At 37.1% G+C, this 19,812-nt stretch overlaps 1 long non-coding RNA gene across 15 annotated transcripts in view; it reads left to right on the top strand.

Moving 5' to 3' along the window:
* The window catches only part of LOC102119997 (uncharacterized), a 166,667-nt gene that overhangs the window by 3,959 nt on the left and 142,896 nt on the right, over positions 1-19,812 (top strand). For 2 of the 15 annotated variants that reach the window (XR_010586931.1, XR_010586938.1), the window contains exon 1: positions 13,659-13,741. The exons of the other annotated variants lie outside the window; for them this stretch is intronic. This is a non-coding gene — a long non-coding RNA (uncharacterized lncRNA). Of the gene's footprint in view, positions 1-13,658; positions 13,742-19,812 lie in introns of those variants that run through there. 15 annotated transcript variants of the gene reach the window in all.

Consider the following 19,812-nt stretch of genomic DNA (forward strand, 5'->3'; position numbering starts at 1 on the left):
GGGAGGGAGCCGGGGAGTCTCTCCTCTCTCTCTCTCTCTCCTCTCTCTCTCTCTCTCTCCCTCTCTCTCACCCTCCCCCCTTCTCTCTCTGTTTGTGTGTGTGCGAGTGTGCGGTTGCTGGGGGAGGGGAGCGAGAGAGAAAGGCGAGGGAGGAGGTGTGGAGGCTGGGGGCGGGGGCGCGGGGGTGGGGGTGATTGGCGCCGAGGTGAGGAGGACGCAGGGACGTGGACACCTACTGATGATTGGCTGCAAATTACACGGGGAACAAGAGGCGCACGCGGGCCAGCGCTCCTTTTCACAAACCCTCTCCTCGGCAGAGGAGCCACGTTTTCCCTGCTCGCCTGCGGATCGCCCTCCCTCCTCGCGCCCGGCTCTCCGGCTCAGCCCAGCACACAGGGCTGTTGATTATTTTCTTTTGCTCTCGGAGATAATTGTTTGGAAGGGTTGGAAAGAGGGCGTTTCCGACACTCTGCGTGTGGGGTGTGTGTGCTGTGCGGGTGTGTGTGTGTGTAAATAAACTTGTCTGGGATTTTTTGGCTGGGTTGAGAAGAGCAATACAAGAAACAGAAAAGGTCATGTTTGTTTGAAGAATGCTCTTAGTTCATACCCAATGGCGTGGTTTTAAATAAATTTCCTAGTGTACCCAGGAAGACTTAAAAAAAAAAAAATACCATTTAGATCTTTAAAGTAAGGAAAAACGGACTGGTGTGGTTCTTCAGACCCTCGAAATACTAGAAATACTATTATTCCAGAATGTAAAAAATCGGTGATATGATGCTTGGCCAATCTCAAAATCCATCTCAATCTCTGTCTCTCTTCTCCTCTACTCTTCTCTTCTCTCTCTCCTCCCAAACTCCTCTTTTACTATTCCTACTGGTAGTTACAAAGAATAAATCCGATTTTTAACTCACTGCCCTATTTTTTAATTTCAAACTTTACTTAAACAAAAACTTTTGTATTTCAGTCTATTTTAGAATAGTAAGTGATTAACATTTCACTTCTTGCCACTTGGGAAAACATAGTTTATGAATTGAAATATAAATATTTTACTGCAGGTCAAATACAAATAAAGCTCGTTCATAAATGCAGCTGTAAATTAACCTCTTCACTGCTGCCTCAAATAAAATATTTGTGGACACATGCTATCCTACTATTAAAGTATACTCTAGTGGAAATAGTTATAAAAATAAGATACAGAATTATGAATACTTTTGAACAATTTTTTTTCTAAGAGAAAAACAGTGGCTAAGGTAAGTCATAGAGTAGGAAAGAAAAAACAAGATTATTTAAATTGGTGTTATCAAGCAGAGTGAAAGTTTTGTATTAAAATTAAAAGTGTTTATAGTAATGCAATATTAATTTTTCAGATAAGTGAGGAAAATATAATGTTTTCTTTCTTTAATAAGAAAAAAATGCTGAAAAGACATTTTAAACCATTTTGTATTTGAATTTCAAAAGATAGACTTTGACCATATCAAGACATTACCAACTATGGAGGATAAATTGTTGATAGCAAGTTTAAAACTGTGGTGTGTGTATGCCTAAATGAAGGTGTTATTTCAAGAGTGGGCTACTATTGCAATAGGAAACAGGTGTATTTTGTGACTCATTGATTAATATACATGTTTTGTAATTTTTTAAAGCATAAGCTGTTTGATTATTACTAGTTATTTGACATAGACAAAATAACTGGATGGCTATTAATTATTCAAGTTAATAAGATACTTTTATACTTGTGCTAACGCCTTATAAAAACAAAAAAGGAAATTTTCCGTTTGATTTTTGTTGTTGTTGTTTTAGCTACGCTTCATAGGAAGTTTATCAGGAAAATATAGTCACTTTTTAATGAGTGAAAACATGCTAGAAAAATGATAGATTCTTAAACATCTTTTCACAATATTTAAAATATCAGTCCAATGTTAGAAATTTTGAAGTTTATAAATAAGCAATGTTTTTAATCAAATAAAGACATCATGCTTTCTTTTGCCAAATTTTCTTTTCTGGAAATTTTCCTTTTTGGAAATTCCTTTTCTCATGCTTTCCTTTTTGAGACTCTTTAAGCTTACTTTCAAAATGAAATCTTAAACACATGAGAGAAAATATGTTCTAAATTCCAATGAATTTTACTTTCTAGCTGATAAAGGAAAACTATAGAATGTTTGGTCTTAATAATTAATAATAATAGCCCCTATTAATGATCCATGAGTGTCAGATCCTGCGCTAAGTAATTTGCAGATATTCTATTTTGTCCTTGCAATAATCCTGTGAAGTGGCTATTATTTCCATTTTACAAACAAGGAAATTGGGGCCCAGAGAAATTAGGTAACCTGGATTAAGTCATAAAGTTAGTATGTAAAAAGTTTGAAATTTGTACCCAATCCAGTCTATTCCAAAGCCTTATGTTTATAACCTCTACCCTATTCTCACTATCAATAATTAATCAATCAATAAACCTTCTCTTGATACTAGAACCTCAGATTTAATTATGATTGTAGGCCCCTAGTTGATATGGCATCAATTAAATTTATAAAATAAATTATAAACAATATACCTCATGGCTTTGATATAGCATTCTATTGCCTTTCCACTAGGGAATTGATTGCATACTTAGCCAAATATGATCAGGGGAAATATTTTTTCTCATCTATCTCATATCCATTAATTTTTTATACCAGTGTAGACACGTATATGCACCATGCCTTTCACTAGTCTATGTCTGTCTTCTTTAAAATGACATATCAGGGTTTTAATAATAATACCTGAGAACACTCAGTTCTCCGATAACTCTCTCTAAGTCCACATTTTTGTGTGAAACACCAAAAAGTGAAGTTGTTTTCTCTGCAAAATGCCCATGACAGCTTCCAATTACCTGGAAGTGGTTTGTGCCTTTACCCTGATTTATGATTTTTTAAAAAATCTTAACTAGGAGAGAGTTCAAAGCTTTCATAGATAACCTGATGGGAATTTTTTAAAAGCCCATCTTGAGCATCGCCCAAAAAAAGTATCCCCACTCGGCATACATTTTTTGTTCTGCTCTGAAATATCTTTAAAATACTGCTACTTTCCATCATAATCATTATCAATATCCTCATCATTATCCAGAATCTTCAAAAAGGTAGCATATTCTGTTGAAATAAATAGACCTCAAAATTTAGCAATGCAAAATCCACAGAAGTATATGTTTTCTCATGGAACAGTCCAGGGTGGGAATTTCAGATCAGAGACCATTCTTCTCTATGAGTGATCCATAGATTAAGATTCCTTTTATCTTGGGACGTTTTTCATCTCCAAAGGACAGCTCATCAACTACATGAAGCTGGCAGAAGGGCATGAAGGAGCTATGATGGCTTCTTAAAGGTCTTGGTCTTGAAGTGGAACATAGCACTGTGGCTCACATGCAATTGTCAAAAACTCATTACATGCCACACCTAGCTGCAAAGATTACTGGGCAGCCAACTCCAAGATGCAGCTTTATTACTGTGGCGTAGAGAAACAATTCTGAGGGACAGCTGGCTGTCTTCCACATAGAGTAACACAGAAGGTGAATAATCTGATGAAGAGATTAAGTAGACCACACAGCCCTGAATGTGACCTTGAAATTCCTCTGCTCCCTGGAAGTTATTTTGCTGATTACCACTGAAAACAGTCTTAATGACTTCAGGGAAACTTTGGCAACTGTGAAAGAACTAAGCTTTCTTAAATACTTGTAGGATAGCCAAGGCAAGGTTAGAATATTCAAACAAGAATTTACTGAAGAAAAAAGACAGCAGAAGTAACACAATCAGAGGAAATAGCATAAATAAAAAATTAACTGAGATAAATCTTGGGAACATGCAACTTGTCTGCTGGTGTTTTCAAACCAAGAGGTATTTTTTAACCTCCCACTAATGAGATGTTTACTATTAGTCATAAGAAAATACACAACATGAAGGTCAGAAAAGGTGTGTTGAGCTTTCTTACCTAATATCCAAGGACTCACATCTCAACTCATGTTCATGGGCTCTGCGGACCACCTCTTTTGCCACAGTAATTCACTATGAATATAGTAAATAATCACACTCATTATGGAAGGAATATTCCCTTAAAACAAATAGGGAATAATTTCTTTAACTCTTTTGACTGGCCAAAGATCTACCTAGGATTTTTATTTACCTGGCTCCTTTACCAGAATTTGAGTTGGTTGACATTGGGAATTGTGTCTTATTCAGCTTTGTGTCCCACCTCATACCTACTATGCCTACCACATGGCAGGTTCCAAACATTCTGGGTCATGCATATTGAAATAATGTAGTATACATGAGATGTATGGAAGTAAATTCCCCATTACCTATAGGATAAAAGTGCAAAATTTATAAAATTAATTTCATGAAGCCCTTCTCCAACTGGTTCCATCTTTTGAATCTAATCTACTATTATTCCTTCTAAGAACCCACTATCCCAGCAGATCCACTTAGCTCAGAAAACTTCATTTGCCTTATGACCAGAAAGGGAGAAAATCTTTAATTAATAATGAACTGTGAGCTAAACTGAAGTACTATTATTTCCATAAAATAAATTTTTGCATATAAAAAATTATTATAGCATAATGAAATAATATTTTTAAATCCCTTGATTTAACATTTTCAGAACGTTTTGGGAAGTTGTCTTGGTGTCTTAACGATTGGGATTTGATGAAGCTACTTCTTAAAATCAATATTCTGCACACCTGTTGTTTTCTTTCACTTCTAATTAAATATTGATACATTGTTATCACAATGCTGACCTTCATATTCAAAGCTGGTACTTTTAACCTGCCAACACAGTAGGTCACGTGCTTTGAGCTGTTTTTCCAGCTATCTTTACTCTCTTACCTTGTCTTTCTAATGACTAATAGGAGGTACTTATGGAATGGCTGGCCACTGTTAAGGATAAAAACTGTGACAATTGAGGATAATGAAAATAATGGGTTCACAGGGTTAAACCCATTACGTTGGCCTCATTAACATCATATTCAAATCAACTAAGCTAATCAAGTACCACATATTCACATATTTTCATATACAGTTTGGACACTAGACAAATATGTATCAAGTATTATTCTGGGCATTAATTTTTAGAATTGTTCTTTGCCAGACCAAATCTGGTATAGCCCCATTTTAATTTACTCATGATATTTTTTCTCATCATATAAATTCCATTTCTATAAAACCATAGCTCTGATACTCCATGGAAAGTGCTATCCCCAAACACAGAAATCCAAACTTTCAATGATAGGCTAGAAAGGGAAAACTCCAGAAGAATGTTTCTTCTTCCATAGGCTCACTGACATAGCTTGATTTTTATTAGCTGTTGTTTTCCTTGTACTTTCCCATAAATATTTGTTATCCTTTGTTCATTGGATTATTAGAAAATATAAACAATAACATTCCAGATTTTGTCAAAGTAGTTACTCATGAAGGAAACAATGGATCACTTTTGCTACAAAACACCAAGTGATGGTAAATAGCTTCCAGGCACTAACAAATCTAAACACAGATTTGTAACGTGGGCCCCAAGCTGTTCTTTGGGGTCTCCCTTTTCCTTTGCCTGACAGAATCAAAGCATCCCGTGCTGGCCTTTGTCCCAGCAAAATTCTCCTTAATCACAGAACTACCTGCGTGCCTTCTGGAACATAAATCTCTTCAGATAGCTAAGTAATGGTAAAGTAATACAAAGTGAGGAAATCCTGTGGTGAAATTTGTAATTAAGAGCTAACCGGGAAACACTTTGTCCACAGTGCTCAGTGTGCCAATAGTCCGTGTTCCCCTGACAGCAGTCCAGAATGTGATGGTGTCACTTCCTTCTGCTCTCGCCCATTCTCTTCTGCACACAGGACACTGGAAGTCAATAACATAGTCCCCTATCTCAATTCTTCCTATTCTCTATCAAAACTCCAAATTCAATAACTTAGGTAACCAATGTTCTATTAATACTCCTCTCAACAGGAAGAAGTGGACCTTTTATTTAAGGCAAGCTTACATACAGGCACTGGACATTTTATTAAGAGGCCTCTGAATCTTCAAATTGCTAGCAGGACTTACCCAGTTAGAAAAAATAATCTTCAATTTTTAATAACAGAGTTACTTCAAGAATGTACCTTGTGAAGACATAAAATTAGGTTTATAAAAGTCATATTGTTAAGCTCTGTGAAACTCCAAAATTAAATCTGTCTTAAACCATTTCCTATTCTATAATGTCACCCTTTTTGAATTTGCCATTTTTAAGTAGAATAAAGAAATGTTTACAAAATGGTTGTGAACACAAAAATTATATTTTTTTCCCTGGAGATTTTAGACTTCCAGTGTAACCTTGATATCTGCATTTGCAAAAGTACAGGTTTCTTAATATTAGTCTCAGTATTTTATTTGAAATCAAAGCCACTCTTCATGCTTGTTTTTTTAAAGTGTGTTTCCATTTAGTTTATCTTCAATTAACTCCCTTTTTTAAAAAAAGAATTCTATTTTTCTTTGTTGAGAGGAAGAATTCAAGATACTATCCCTGAGTTGTTAATGTTCAGTCCAGAAAGGTTTTTTTCCTTCCCAGTGCTGACCTTTGTTATGCCGTAGTTATAGCAACAAGAAGAGTTCCTTCTGTCTGTCTGTTGTGTTCTCTTTCCAAACTAATGACAGTCTTTTATATGCTGTTGTGTAGTATGGGGAATGCTTTACATGCATTGATTTCTTGATTTACTGATGCATTTAGCTAAACCAGCAATTTGAATGGAAATTTTTAAAATAAATGCAATTAATTGAAATGGAATTTGCACATTATATATGTTATTTATGGAATACAGATCATTTATTTAGGCATTTTTCTAGTTTGTCTTTGAACTTCACTGATCAACTTGCAGTTTAACTTCTCAGTGACCAAGTTTATTTATCCTATCATTATATCTTCTTAATCAAAACAGGAAGAGAGCAAAGAGAGAGAAAGAGAGTTACCCCCCTAGAAGGGGAGTAACATGATGTAAGAACACGTAGTTTTTCTGCCAACCTGGGTCATACAATCATTATGACCTTAGGCATTCTACCTCTCATTTTACCGATCTGGAATATCAGTTTAATTATAGTAATTACCTATCTCACAGGGTTCATGAGGTTTAATTAATGTTAGCAAAGTGTTGGAGCTATTTAGTAGAACAGTAATATAAAAAGCAAACTACCTGAAAATCACAACTATGTTCTCCCTACATAGTACTTAATTTTACACACTTCTTTTCTTTTTCCTTCAGAGTTAATTTAACATTTATTGCTTCTTTTTTCTGTCCCCTCCATATCTACGTCTATGGTCTTTGCTACTTGAGACTTACTTTGGATGTAAAACATAGCCTCTGTCCCACTTTTGTTAGATTGCACTATCACCTCCAGGAGCTCAACATTTCTGAATCTAACTGGATTGGGATTAACAGTAGTATCTGAGCAAGTAGCTGTGGCTACATACTTCCTTTAATTCCAGTTAGAAACTGCCAGTTAATAATCTGAATTTGATTCTCAAACACCTTGTGTTTGTATCCATGGTGTTAAAGCAAACTGAATTAGACTTCCAGTTTTTTATTGAAAGTTGGAAGTTCTGTAAGTATTGTGTCTGCATTCCATCCTGGAAATAGTAGCTGTAGCTATTATTAGTGATGGAGTCTCTAGTTTGCTGGCACTTTTAGCATTCCCTGCTGTCTAACACTTGCCCACCTAAGCATTGGAATTTGTAACTTAAGGCAACTAAGTACACTTGTGCTAGCTGTTCACTGCACAACAATGCCTGGCCAAATGGGCAAGTAGGAGCTGGAATCCAGCCCATTGCTCTGCTTGCCAAGCCATGTTCTGGTGGGTCTAATTTGCAAAAAGGCATTCTAGGGGCTAGAAATGGCCTTATCAGTATCCCCATTATAGGTCAGTTAAGTAAAGCAGTGAACATTGCAGCCACCTTTATTTATATTAAAAGTTAGCATTTCCTCTTTGAAATTGTATCCCACAAGATTATATTTAGATTAATATTAAAATCATATTCAATTTTATCTGTATCCCTTTTTTGTGAACCAATTTCACCTAAAACATATTCCAATACGAACTAATTTTCAAATAGAATGTAAATAATGTGAAATTTTCAATTGTATGAACTCATTACCACTGAATCAGGAGTTATATTTCATTGAATATCAACAAAATGACTAGTAATGTGAATTGGATAGTCGTAATAACATTGTATTTCTTTCTTTGGGAACAACTACTCTTTAAAAAGAGGGCGACACTGTTCAGACCCCAGTTCCTTTCTGTTATCTGCTAACATTTTATAGTGGTAGGACTGCTTGAAAGAGCAGTCGTTTTTACCTATTTGTTACTTTGCTCTTTTAAAATGCATGATGATATGATGGCATTTCCTTTAAAATGTTTCTATTTTAAAAGATATCCTATTCCTGTAATTCTTGGCTACTTTATATTAGTGAAAAAGAAATAACTCTGTTACCTAATGGGAACACTGATTGATTTACATACCTTTCTTTACCAAGTATCAAGAGTCCAACATTTGAACAATGTCCAAAAAAAGCTAGCCTCTAGATATTTTACTGCATGCTAATCTCCTTGCAGAGGAAATCAGACAGGTATATTCATTCGTTAGAGAAAACAAAATAACTTCATTCTTTAATAAAGAATACATAGAAAGAAGGTTTTGAGAATTCTGAGTACATGTAAGAGAAAATTACTCAAACTGGCTGGCTTAAATGATGAGGTCTCTTGTAGGGCAGACTCCAGGCAAGGAACAACCTGTGTGGCTTATAGATGTCACACGTAATATAGGTTTCTTCCATCTCTTTGTTCATTATTCCCATTATCTTATTTTTTCCTTCAAGTAGTTCCCTCACAGTTACTGCTCCAACATCATATTCCACGCATTAAAAAGCATTCAGGAAAAGAAAAGAAGATAGGGAATTGGATGGTTGTTGGTGAGACCAGTATCAGTGTCTGTTGTCTTATATAAGTCTATTATCACTTGATTTCTATTGTCTTAGAAAAACTAACCAGCCCTAAATCACATGAAGCATGTCAGATTACATATAACAAGAGAAAGTCAGTTTATGGATGCCAGCTCTTTATTATGGGTTAATTAGTGAATTATAATTTCAGCTATGAATGCCTATAAGCAGGATTTATTTTTAGCAGCATGGCTTTCCCAGCAAAGTTTTGATTTACTGACCTATCTTTATTGAAACTTATCTCATGTTCATCATTGCAGACATTTTATACTGTGTTACATAAATCAGGGAGTATCTGAACTTGATCTATAAGGTATAGGGCTATAGGATGTGAGGAGAAAGCAAAGAGAATGAGGAAGTTAAAAGAAATTAAGAGAAACAATTTAAAAATGGCAAGGTACATCTATTTCCATAATTAAGTATATCTTGAATATTTTCCTCTTATACCTTCTACTGGCCGTTAAAACTATTACCTTAACATATTTGCAAGTAATCAGAAGCAAAGTAAATAGCCAGTCCTTAAAATTTCAAGTTGATCCCCAAACTGACTCAAATTTGCAAAAATCTGGCATAATTTAAAAGTAAATAAATAGAAGCAACACTTAGCAGAAGGTTCCTAACATAAACAAAGCTGTGCACGTTTTGTTTATTTATGGGATCCATGCAAAGTGTCATATTCATTTAAAAATATTCAGCACCAGAGTGATTGATTTTAAAAATTGAATAGAATTAAGGAACATAGGCATTCTTTAAAATTTAAAGTTCTGTAACAGAAAGAATGGCTATTTTTTCTAGTATTATACTTGGGAAAACATTTTTCTCCTTTATGTCTGTTCTGATTTTTTTAAACGTTGACTGTGAGAAAAATAGCCGCCATTTTATTCAAAAGTGCATTTTAATTGGGAGGTAGCCAACCCCACTATTCATGTAATACCTGTATGTTGCTCAAGATCAAGTGTTAAATATTAAGTATGAAATCTCCTAAATTAATCTTTTTTATTCAATATATTTTTATAGCATTCTTAAAAGACAAAACATGTTAAAATCCCTATCCTTATGGAACTTATATTCTACTGCCATGTCTTAATTCAACTAATAGCCATTTACTCTTTCTTTCCAGCCTAGATTATTCTCTATCACATTTTAATTGAATAAGTATTTTTTGAACACGTTATGTGCATGGCATAATGGCAAGTACTGAAGGAATGAGAAACTTCCTTGAAAAACTAACAATTTAATAGAGGGTACTCAGACAGGAAACACACAAAGACAGGTCTAATATTATAATTATCTCACCTCTTCTATAAAAAGAAGAATTTAAGTAAGTAGAGTGTAATAAAAACCAGACCCTAAAAATCTCTGTATTGTAAGTATCAATATAGTGTAATAAAAGCAATGAGGAAAGCCTGGATAATTTGGAGGTCTGGGATGCTCCAGAGGAAAACCTCACAAGAGAAGTCTTTGAAGTGGAATGACTAACAACTGGAGAAGGGGAGAAATAATATTTGGCATAAAGGACAGGGTGTAAGCAAAAGCTGGGGAAACACAAGTGCATAGCAGAGCCCAGAAATGGTATGTTGTTGATTGTGGCTGCAGTAATGAGACATCAAGAAGAGACAAGTGATGGGAAATGAGACCCAGAAAGAAGAATACTGTTAAATTGCATACAGCCTTTAAGGTTATGCTGAGGAAAAAGACTTGCTTAGGAGTAAAAAGAGGCCAATATATGTTGTTTATTTCAATATATCTGTACTCCATTGTGTGTTTTTGTTTATTTTTGTTTTAAAGTATCCCTCTGACTTACATTGGAGAAGATGATTTAAAGGACGTGAGACATTTTGTCCCTTAGCAGCATTTTAGATAAAGATCCCAGCAAGAGGATGGAAGAGGAAGGAGACAATGCAGACAATTTGAGGAAAACCTACAGTTTGTTTGAAGGAAAGACGAACTTCAGAGGACAAGAAGGGTGATTCACAAAAAGTCATCTGGAAGGGAGATGTTAACCAAAAAAAAGATTCCCGAAAGAAAGGATATTCCTAAAGTGAGTGAACCATTGATGCTGAAAGGTCTACAAAGGCTTGAAAGAAGTTTCTAGGGGCAATTCTAGAGTTGTGCTCAGAGCAGTTTTTAACCACTAGTTGGTTTGGGAAGAGATGGGAAACTCCTATTTCTACTGCTGCTTGGAGTACAATGCCAAAATTGGCTTCTGCTCATTTGTGTGCCAAAACTATGGTTATTTCATGATTTATTTTATGGGAAATTATTATTTATTTTACATGGAAAAACTGAAAAACTAGAGGCTTTTGCTACATATTTGAGCTTGCCCCAGATTGAAACCAATAAATGTGGCAATAAGAAAAACTTGTCAGTAAACAATTTCAAAGACCTAGTGGTTACATGGATAAATGTGCAGTCAAGATCATTCCTTTTCTGGTCTTCATACTGCCATCAAGATGATTTATGGGAGAAGAGAATCCCATAAATTCTAACCTTTGCATACTCCCCAACACTTACCTCCTCCACTACTGGCCAAGGACCATTAGGACTCATCTCTTTATATACTTTATTACTGTTGTATCAGTCACAGCCATAAACCCTGGCTTCCCAGAGCATTGTTGATTTTTCACATTCCAGTTTCTATACATAGCTCTGTATATCCACCTTCTAGTAGCCATCTCCTGACATTGTTGGTTTTTGAGACTGAGTGTCTGCCATCAGCAAAGCCCCCTGTGTTCTCAATAGCTTCTCTGAAAATCCCCTTCATCTTGCTCTTGTTGAAATGTGGTTCTTTGGGAAGCACTTGCATGGCCTGTTAGTGCTGTCAAATTGTGATCCTGGGGAAGGTTCCTTCTTGCTCGTCATTGTCATTTCCAGACTGTTCCATGCTATTCAAACTCTGTTCTCCACTGCTGTAACAGTAATGTCATAAGACTACGCTCCCTACTTCTGTTTCTTGTTTAAATCATCTAAAGGACTGAAGGGCTTTCTTCAATCCATGAAAACTTTAGCTGTAACTCTTGGTTCACACCACCACAACTCTTTCCTTGATTTTGAGTATTTTCAGTATTTAGCCATACAATTCTTCGAGTCCTCTTGCCTCCTTGATCACCTTCCTTCGATTATTTTTTTCTCCCACCTCCCTTCTGTCACTAAACTCTGTGGTCACACTCTGGAACCACTGTCTACTCATCGCTTCCTGTATTTCTGGATCACTTCCTCAAATCATTGGCTCTCAAATATCCTTCAGTGGTCTCTCCCACTGAACCTACAATCCATTGATCCTGCCACTGTTACCGTCATCTTCCCATGCCTCTCTGTTTCCCTACATACTCAGCTTGGTCAATCATTATAAACACTCCCTTTCAAACACTCTAAATTTTCCATGATCAATCATTTTGAACACTCTCTTTCCTAAACCTCAATTTATTTAGCTATCTCTTGGCTAAACCCTTACTTTGGGATTTGTAAGCTGTGTTTAACCAAAGTAAACACAGTAAAGGAATGCCTGCTCCATTCCCTTCCCTGAATAGCTACATATGGCTGGAAAAATATTTACAAATCTAAGTCTCATGTTAGCTTCATGGTAGTTACTCAAGTGGGCCTTTAATGTTGCAGAGCAATTATATTACATTTACTCTTCCTTTTCCTTTCTGTTTTATATCTTCTTTTCTCAAACCTCTAACACCATCTCCCTGTTCTTTATACAAGTTTCTCCTTCACTGAGTTCATAGAAACTACTAGAATAGCAGTTTCCATGACCTCCTGCTGTCATGTCTACTTACCTTCTAATATCTGTATATAGACATTCTTCCTTTCCTCCCACTGGAATACATTCTGCATGTTTCTCTTCAAAGACACACTCTCCCATTCTCACTGGACCACACATAGAGTCTCACTCCAGCAATTCTCCCCTGTTTGTCATCATCAAACTATTCCTCTCAACTGTAGTATTACCATTGGAATACATTTTTAAACAATTTAAACCATACTTTCTCCCTCTACCAATCACCCATTCACTCCTTAGTTAATTTTTTTAAAAGAGTGGTATATACCAATGTCATAATTTGCTTTTTTCCTTTATCTATTAAACTCACATTAGTCCATCTCTTTTCAAGGTTTCCAGTGACTGTACCTTGTTAAATTCAAAGATCAACTTCAGTCTTCCTCTTATTTTACCCATCAGCAACATTTGATGTTCTCTTTCCAGGGCTTTTAGAAAACCAGCCCCCTGATTTATCTCCTACCCTGCTACCCTCCTAACACTGAAGTGACCCAGGGTTTAGACTTTAGACTACTTTTTCTTATCTGTTTACACTCACTATCTTTCTGATCTTATCCAGTCTCATGGCTTTAAACTTCATCTGTGCCCTAGACACTCCAAAATGTAAATCTCCAGTCAGGACTTTTATATCTAACTACTTTAAAATTCCGCTTAAATTATCTACAATTAAACACCTCTCTCCCTTAACTACCCTAAAATGCACTCTTAGGTAATGGCAACTCCATCATTCTAGTTGCTCAGATCAGAAATCTTGGGGTCATTCTTGTTACTCTTTATCTATGTGATGGTTAATTTTATGTGTCAGAATGACTAAGCTAATAGATAGCTGGTAAAACATTACATCTGGGTGTGTCTTTGAGGGTGTTTCTGGAAGAGATTCGCATTTGAATCAGTAAGCTGAGTAAAGATTGCCCTCACCAGTGCAAGAAGGCATCATCCAATCCACTGCTGAATTGAACAAAAAGCGGCAGAAGGTAGAATTCTCTCTCTTCTTGAACTGGGACCTGGGACATACACTTTCTCCTGCCCTCAGACATCTATGCTTCTGTTACTTGGTTTTCTGGACTTGGACTGGGAGTTATACCATTGGCTTCCCTAGTTCTGAGACTTTGGGGCCTGGACTGGAACTATACCACCAGCTTTCCTGGGCCTCCAGCTTGCAGATGGCAGATCACAGGATTTCTCAGCCTCCATGATCGCAAGAGACAATTTCTTATAACAAATCTCTCTCTCTCCTCTATCTCTAAAAAGGGAACAAAAATGGAAGCTAAAGAAGCAACGAGAAAATGAGGGAATAAAAAGGCAAATTTTGAGGTGCAGTGATGAAAAACAGAATTGAATTCTGATTACCTATGATTACCTGTATTGTTTCATTGAAGCAAGAGGTGAGGAGTATCTGGTAAATGTAAGGGCAAATTCAATGCATAAAATCAGTGGTAAATATCTGAAACATTAGCTTTGGAAAGCAAGGAGGGAAGTCTAGGACTTAATATAGTATATGTAGCATATTAAATGCTCAATGAGTATGTGTTGGCTTGAATTCAATTAAGTAAACAAAAGAAGGGTAAGCTGGTTGAAAGCAATATTGATAGTTCAATATGAAAGAAATGAATGCATACCTTTGCAGTGGATTTTCAGCTGCTCAGGAGCAGAATGCTAAGAAATGTGTTCTTGGATTCATGCAGAGTAGATGATAGGCATTATGAGTGTGGTCAAACTTCATGAAGATGAGAGAATTAGTATATGTTGATCTGCTGCTAACAGTAACAGCAAATGCTTAGTGAGCTCTTGGGCAAAGATTCCATCTGTACCCATCTCTTCATGTTCACAATAGCCTTACTTGATGCATACCTTACTTAACAACCCCCATTTTCCAGATAAGGAAAATAAGATTAAATAACTCCCTCAAGTGTAGCTGAGATTCTCCAGTGTTTTAAACTCTGTTGACATTTGGTATGCTTCTCTGGTTCTGAACTTCTGAACTTCGAGGAGATGAATCAAAATTCTCTTTATTCATAATATGTTAGCTATAGGCTTTGGGTTCAAAATCTTAAATTTATTCTGTGGTAATTTTGGCATTTAAAATATACCCTATTTAATCTTCACAACTTTTTTAAATATTTTGAAGTTTTATAAATATAAAATGAATTATGTTCCATAATAATCTGATATTATCTTTTAAAAAATCTTACAAAGAATGTATTTGAAAATATATATAAGCCAGGATGTGGCTGGTAGGTCAGAAGAACAGGGTAGAGTAGGGCCAAAATTGATGATAAAAAGATGAAGTTTAGTTACACAAATTATCACTATGCTCAGCACTGTCTATATATAAATAATTCTTGGTCAGTCAGGATATTTTATTTCACTTATCTAATAATATATACTGCTCATGTCTGTTTCTGGCACCCCTATTGATTTTTCTCCTTTTTGTTATGAAATATAACAGGTATATTAAAAATAATAGGGAATAATATAATTAATATCATATAATCTTTACATATATTTTAAAACATCAATTTTTTTCCATTTCTTCAGAATTTTGTAAAGTAAGTGAAACAAAAGTTACAGGTAGATTTGAAAGCCTTTTTATATTCACACACTCTCTCTCTCTCTTGTTGGGTACATGATTCTGTACATATTCTTTACATATATGTAGCAATACTATTATATGGTGACCATAATTCTGCAGCTTGTGATTTTAGGGTTTTTCCATCTTCAAATTTTCCAACACACTTAACAGGTTCATTTTTTGAGATTAACATTGGTTATTCCCTGTTCCAGGAGCATATTTCTTTCCTTCAGGTTTCAGCATGGCTAACTTCAAGTCTTTTCTCAAATGTTGTTTTTCAATAAGACCTACATTTTCCCACTCTTTATTGAAAGTCCAACCCACTACTTCACCTCTTCTCACCCCAGTTCAGGCATTGTGATCTTCCACACATAATTATTTTTTCCCTATAGATTTTATCAACATTTCAGTTAAAATGTGCTGCACTGCCTAGATTTTTCCTTTGCTCCCCTGGGAGAGTCACTCATTCCCCTATTGCTGGTGGTGACTTATAAAGCTAAACTGAGTTCCCCTCCAATAATTGCCCTGAACTAAGAGAGCAGCCTCACTGAAGGTTATGTCCCTCCTATGGGGCAGCCTGCATACAATGATTAGCCTTTGCAAGAGACTTGATTATCTGTCCCCCATGCCTAACGTTGCAATAACTATAATGGGCCAGCCAAACTCTAGAACTTCCTGTAGGATCAGCTGAATCTTCTGTTGCAACTGCATCACAGTTCAGCTTCTGCTTCTGACCAGTTCTTCTCTTCTCATACCTCACAATTGTTTCTGAGATCTCTATCCAATACTCCTTGTGTACACACCTTTTCTTGGTATCAGAGTTCTTTGGAAATTGACCTATGACTTTTGTACTAGAACTGATCCTAGAAAGCAGAATCTAAAATGGGATGTCTGTAGGTTCATGATTTTATTTGGTCAGCTGCCAATAAAAACTCCTTCAATGGAGGTAGATGGAACATTGTTAGGTCCAGATATTTGGTTGCAGTGAAATTATTAAAATTTTCAGTGATGTGGAACTGGGAACAGATAGGCATTAAGAGCAATTCACTGGCAGGTAAGCTGTCCTAGGAGTTTGAATTTTTCAGGGATAATAGTAATTTTAAGAAATTTGGAATTAGATGGCTATTTCTTCAGGCCAATGATACCTGGAGAATGGCAAGAAAAATGTGAGTGTTTTTAACAACTAATATAAAAAGGGTCTCCTGTGGCCAGAGGAGAGCAAAAGCTAGAGATTCAACACCTAATTAAAGAGCAGCACACTCTTTAAAAAGTGGAATCCTCAACTCCAGGATCTGCCATGCCAAGATTAGGTCCCTGATTTGGAAAGAGTAGAACTTTGAAAACTGGGATGCGGATATCTGGATTGAAGCACTTCCAAACTTTAAATCTCCAGATTCTCTTGAACTCTTTGAGACTGTCACAGTGATACACTCCTATTTGCTAATTAATAGGCTATCCTACCTTTGCTTGAGATGTCTTCCTTGCGAGACCAGTTGTGCTCCCTTTAGGATATGCCACCACTCTCCATCCCCCATGTCCCAAACAGTAAGCCAATAACTGGGTTAAGTCATAACCTAATCCATCAAGGGAAGTGCTGAAGTAGCAAAGGGATTGTAACCTGAAGGAAAAACTAGCCAGTGTATAGTGGCAGCATCCAGGAGAGTATACATGGGACTGGATTCTGAGGATGCTGGATAAAAGAGAGTTTATTGATGTGAGAACACTCTACAGGTTACACGATTTAAAACCTATGCAAGGTCTCTGGGATGTGGAGCAAACAAGGTACTAGGATGACTCCTAGACGCTTAGAGAAAGTAATGGACTGCACTCTGTGAGGTTGAAGTGCCAGAACTACTTTATCTTACAGATGTAGAGGGATCAAAGGGCTCATAGAAGTGGGCATGCTAGAGTGGTTACACTAACTAGGTCAGAAAACCTACCAGACCACTATGATCCATGAGAGGAAATTTCATTTACCAAAGGAAAAAGGCATATGCTGGTGAGAAGGGCATGGGCATTACTGAGAAGCTCGGTGGTGGCTGTCTTCTATCAGCCAGGGATGAGGGTAAGAGATGCTCTTAATAACTGGGCTCACTGATAACAATGGGACTCATAGGATCCCTAATTAATAGAGACCAGGTGGCAGTGCTGAACTGTCAGACACCAGTTGGGGCAATTATTATAATGAGCAGCAACATCAGAGTGGCAGCCAGGAGAGAGAACCTGCGGAGAGCTATAGAGGTGGTTAACAGAATACAGCATGTCTAGGTACAGTAAGACATATGTGCAGCCAACAAAGGCACAATGAATACAACCAAAATAAAGGATGGAAGATGAGGAGGCTGAGGGAAGTCACCCAAATAAAATGTTTCAATCCCTTTTCCAGATTCCTATGCTGAGCCAGTTTTGCAGACCTTGAAATTGCTGCTTGCAGGCTAGACTTTTGCCTCAGAAGGAAGAAACCTGCCACACCACAGAAAGTACACAGTAATGATTCTCCCAGTTCATCCCAATCGGACCTTGCCATTTACTTGGGTAATTGTACAGTGAAGTAAGGGAGAAAGAAAAACATACTTCAAGATTTGCTAGACACAAGGTCCAAGCTGACCTAGATACCTGGGAGGCCCAAAGCAGCAACACTCTCCTGCTTGGGAGAGGGCGGTACTTATTAAATGGAGTCAAGTCCCAGGTGTGGCTCATGGTGGACTCACTGGGACCACTGGATTTGCAGACTCACTTGGTTTCTGAATGAACAATTGAAATAGACATAATTAGGTTTTGAAAATACCCCACATTTGTTCTTTGGCCACAGGCTAAGAGCTATCATGGTGGGAAAAGCAAAAAGTCAAAGTCACTGGAACTTGCCCCTCACAGTGGTCATGGATTAATTGCTATTGAAACCAGGGGAGAGTAAGCAAATTATTGCCACTATTAAAGACATAATAGATTCAAGATTAGTGACTTGCATTATGTTTTCATTTAATTTTCCAAACAGTTCTCGAGAAAACCCAGATGGATCCTGGGTTTATGGCTTACCGTAACTCAATTAAAAGGAAACCCCAGGTGCAGTTGCTTTGCTAGATAGGCTATTTCTACTAGAACCAGTTAACAATGCTTGCCATCCATGGTATGTAGTAAGTGATCTAGCCAGGGTATTCTCTTCCACCTCTTCAGAAAAGGAGGCCAAGATACCATTCGTATTCACTCTGAATGGACAAGAGTATACTTTTCAGTTTTCATAAGCACTACCTTAACACTCCTGTCCTGAATCAAGAAGTAGTCTGAAAGTATCCAAATGCAGATTCTATCGGCCTACTTGTCATATTCTTAGAGTGAGAAAACTTCCAACAGGGGGCACAATGAGCATCTCTTAGTCATTAAACTTAGTCATCAAGCTATCATTTTGGGCTACTTGTACCTATTTCCTACTGTTCGCTTAGTTGTTCTTTCCAAGAGCATCCTCTAAAACACTCCTGAATGCAAATCACTGAGTCTGACAGCCTGATTTCTCAGGAACTGGGCTTCACCAACTTTTAACCTACCATAGTATTTAACTCACTTATTGCTCTTATTGTTTATTTTCTCTTTCCCTCCTGTAGAATGTGAGGTCCATGAGGGTGAGAATTTTTCTTTGCTTTCCATCCGGATGTAACTCTACACCTACAACAGATTCTGGCTCATTAAATACACTCAAGAAACATTTGACTAAATGTATATTGCATAAAGAAGCTTAACTTATTAACATTAACTTTTGGATATTACGACTGGTGTCACAACTGATGCCTCTGAAAACCATTTGTCTTTTTTTTTTTTTTTTTTTTTTTGAGACGGAGTCTCGCTGTGTCGCCCAGGCTGGAGTGCAGTGGCGCGATCTCGGCTCACTGCAAGCTCCGCCTCCCGGGTTCACGCCATTCTCCTGCCTCAGCCTCCGAGTAGCTGGGACTACAGGCGCCCGCCACCACGCCCAGCTAGTTTTTTTTTTTTTTGTATTTTTAGTAGAGACGGGGTTTCACCGTGTTAGCCAGGATGGTCTCGATCTCCTGACCTCGTGATCCACCCGCCTCGGCCTCCCAAAGTGCTGGGATTATAGGCTTGAGCCACCGCGCCCGGCCAACCATTTGTCTTTTAGAGCATCTTGCTACATGATTTAAACCTTTGGAAATCTGCTCTTTGAAAACTTAAGGCTTTGCTTTAATCAAGTGACCTTGTCATTTGCGAATAATTTTTAGTTTTGGCTGGGTGCAGTGGCTCACGCCTGTAATCCTAACACTTTGGGAGGTCAAGAGGTATAGATTGCCTGAGCTCAGGAGTTCGAGACCAGTCTGGGTAACATGGTGAAACCCTGTCTCTACTTAAAATACAAAAATTAGTTCAGCATGGTAGCAGACACCTGTAATTCCAGGTACTCATGAGTCTGAAGCAAGATAATCGCTTGAACCCAGAAGGTGGAGGTTGCACTGAGCAGAGATCAAG

This window comes from Macaca fascicularis, chromosome 5 (genome assembly GCF_037993035.2).
Source record: "Macaca fascicularis isolate 582-1 chromosome 5, T2T-MFA8v1.1".
Lineage (NCBI taxonomy): Eukaryota > Metazoa > Chordata > Mammalia > Primates > Cercopithecidae > Macaca > Macaca fascicularis.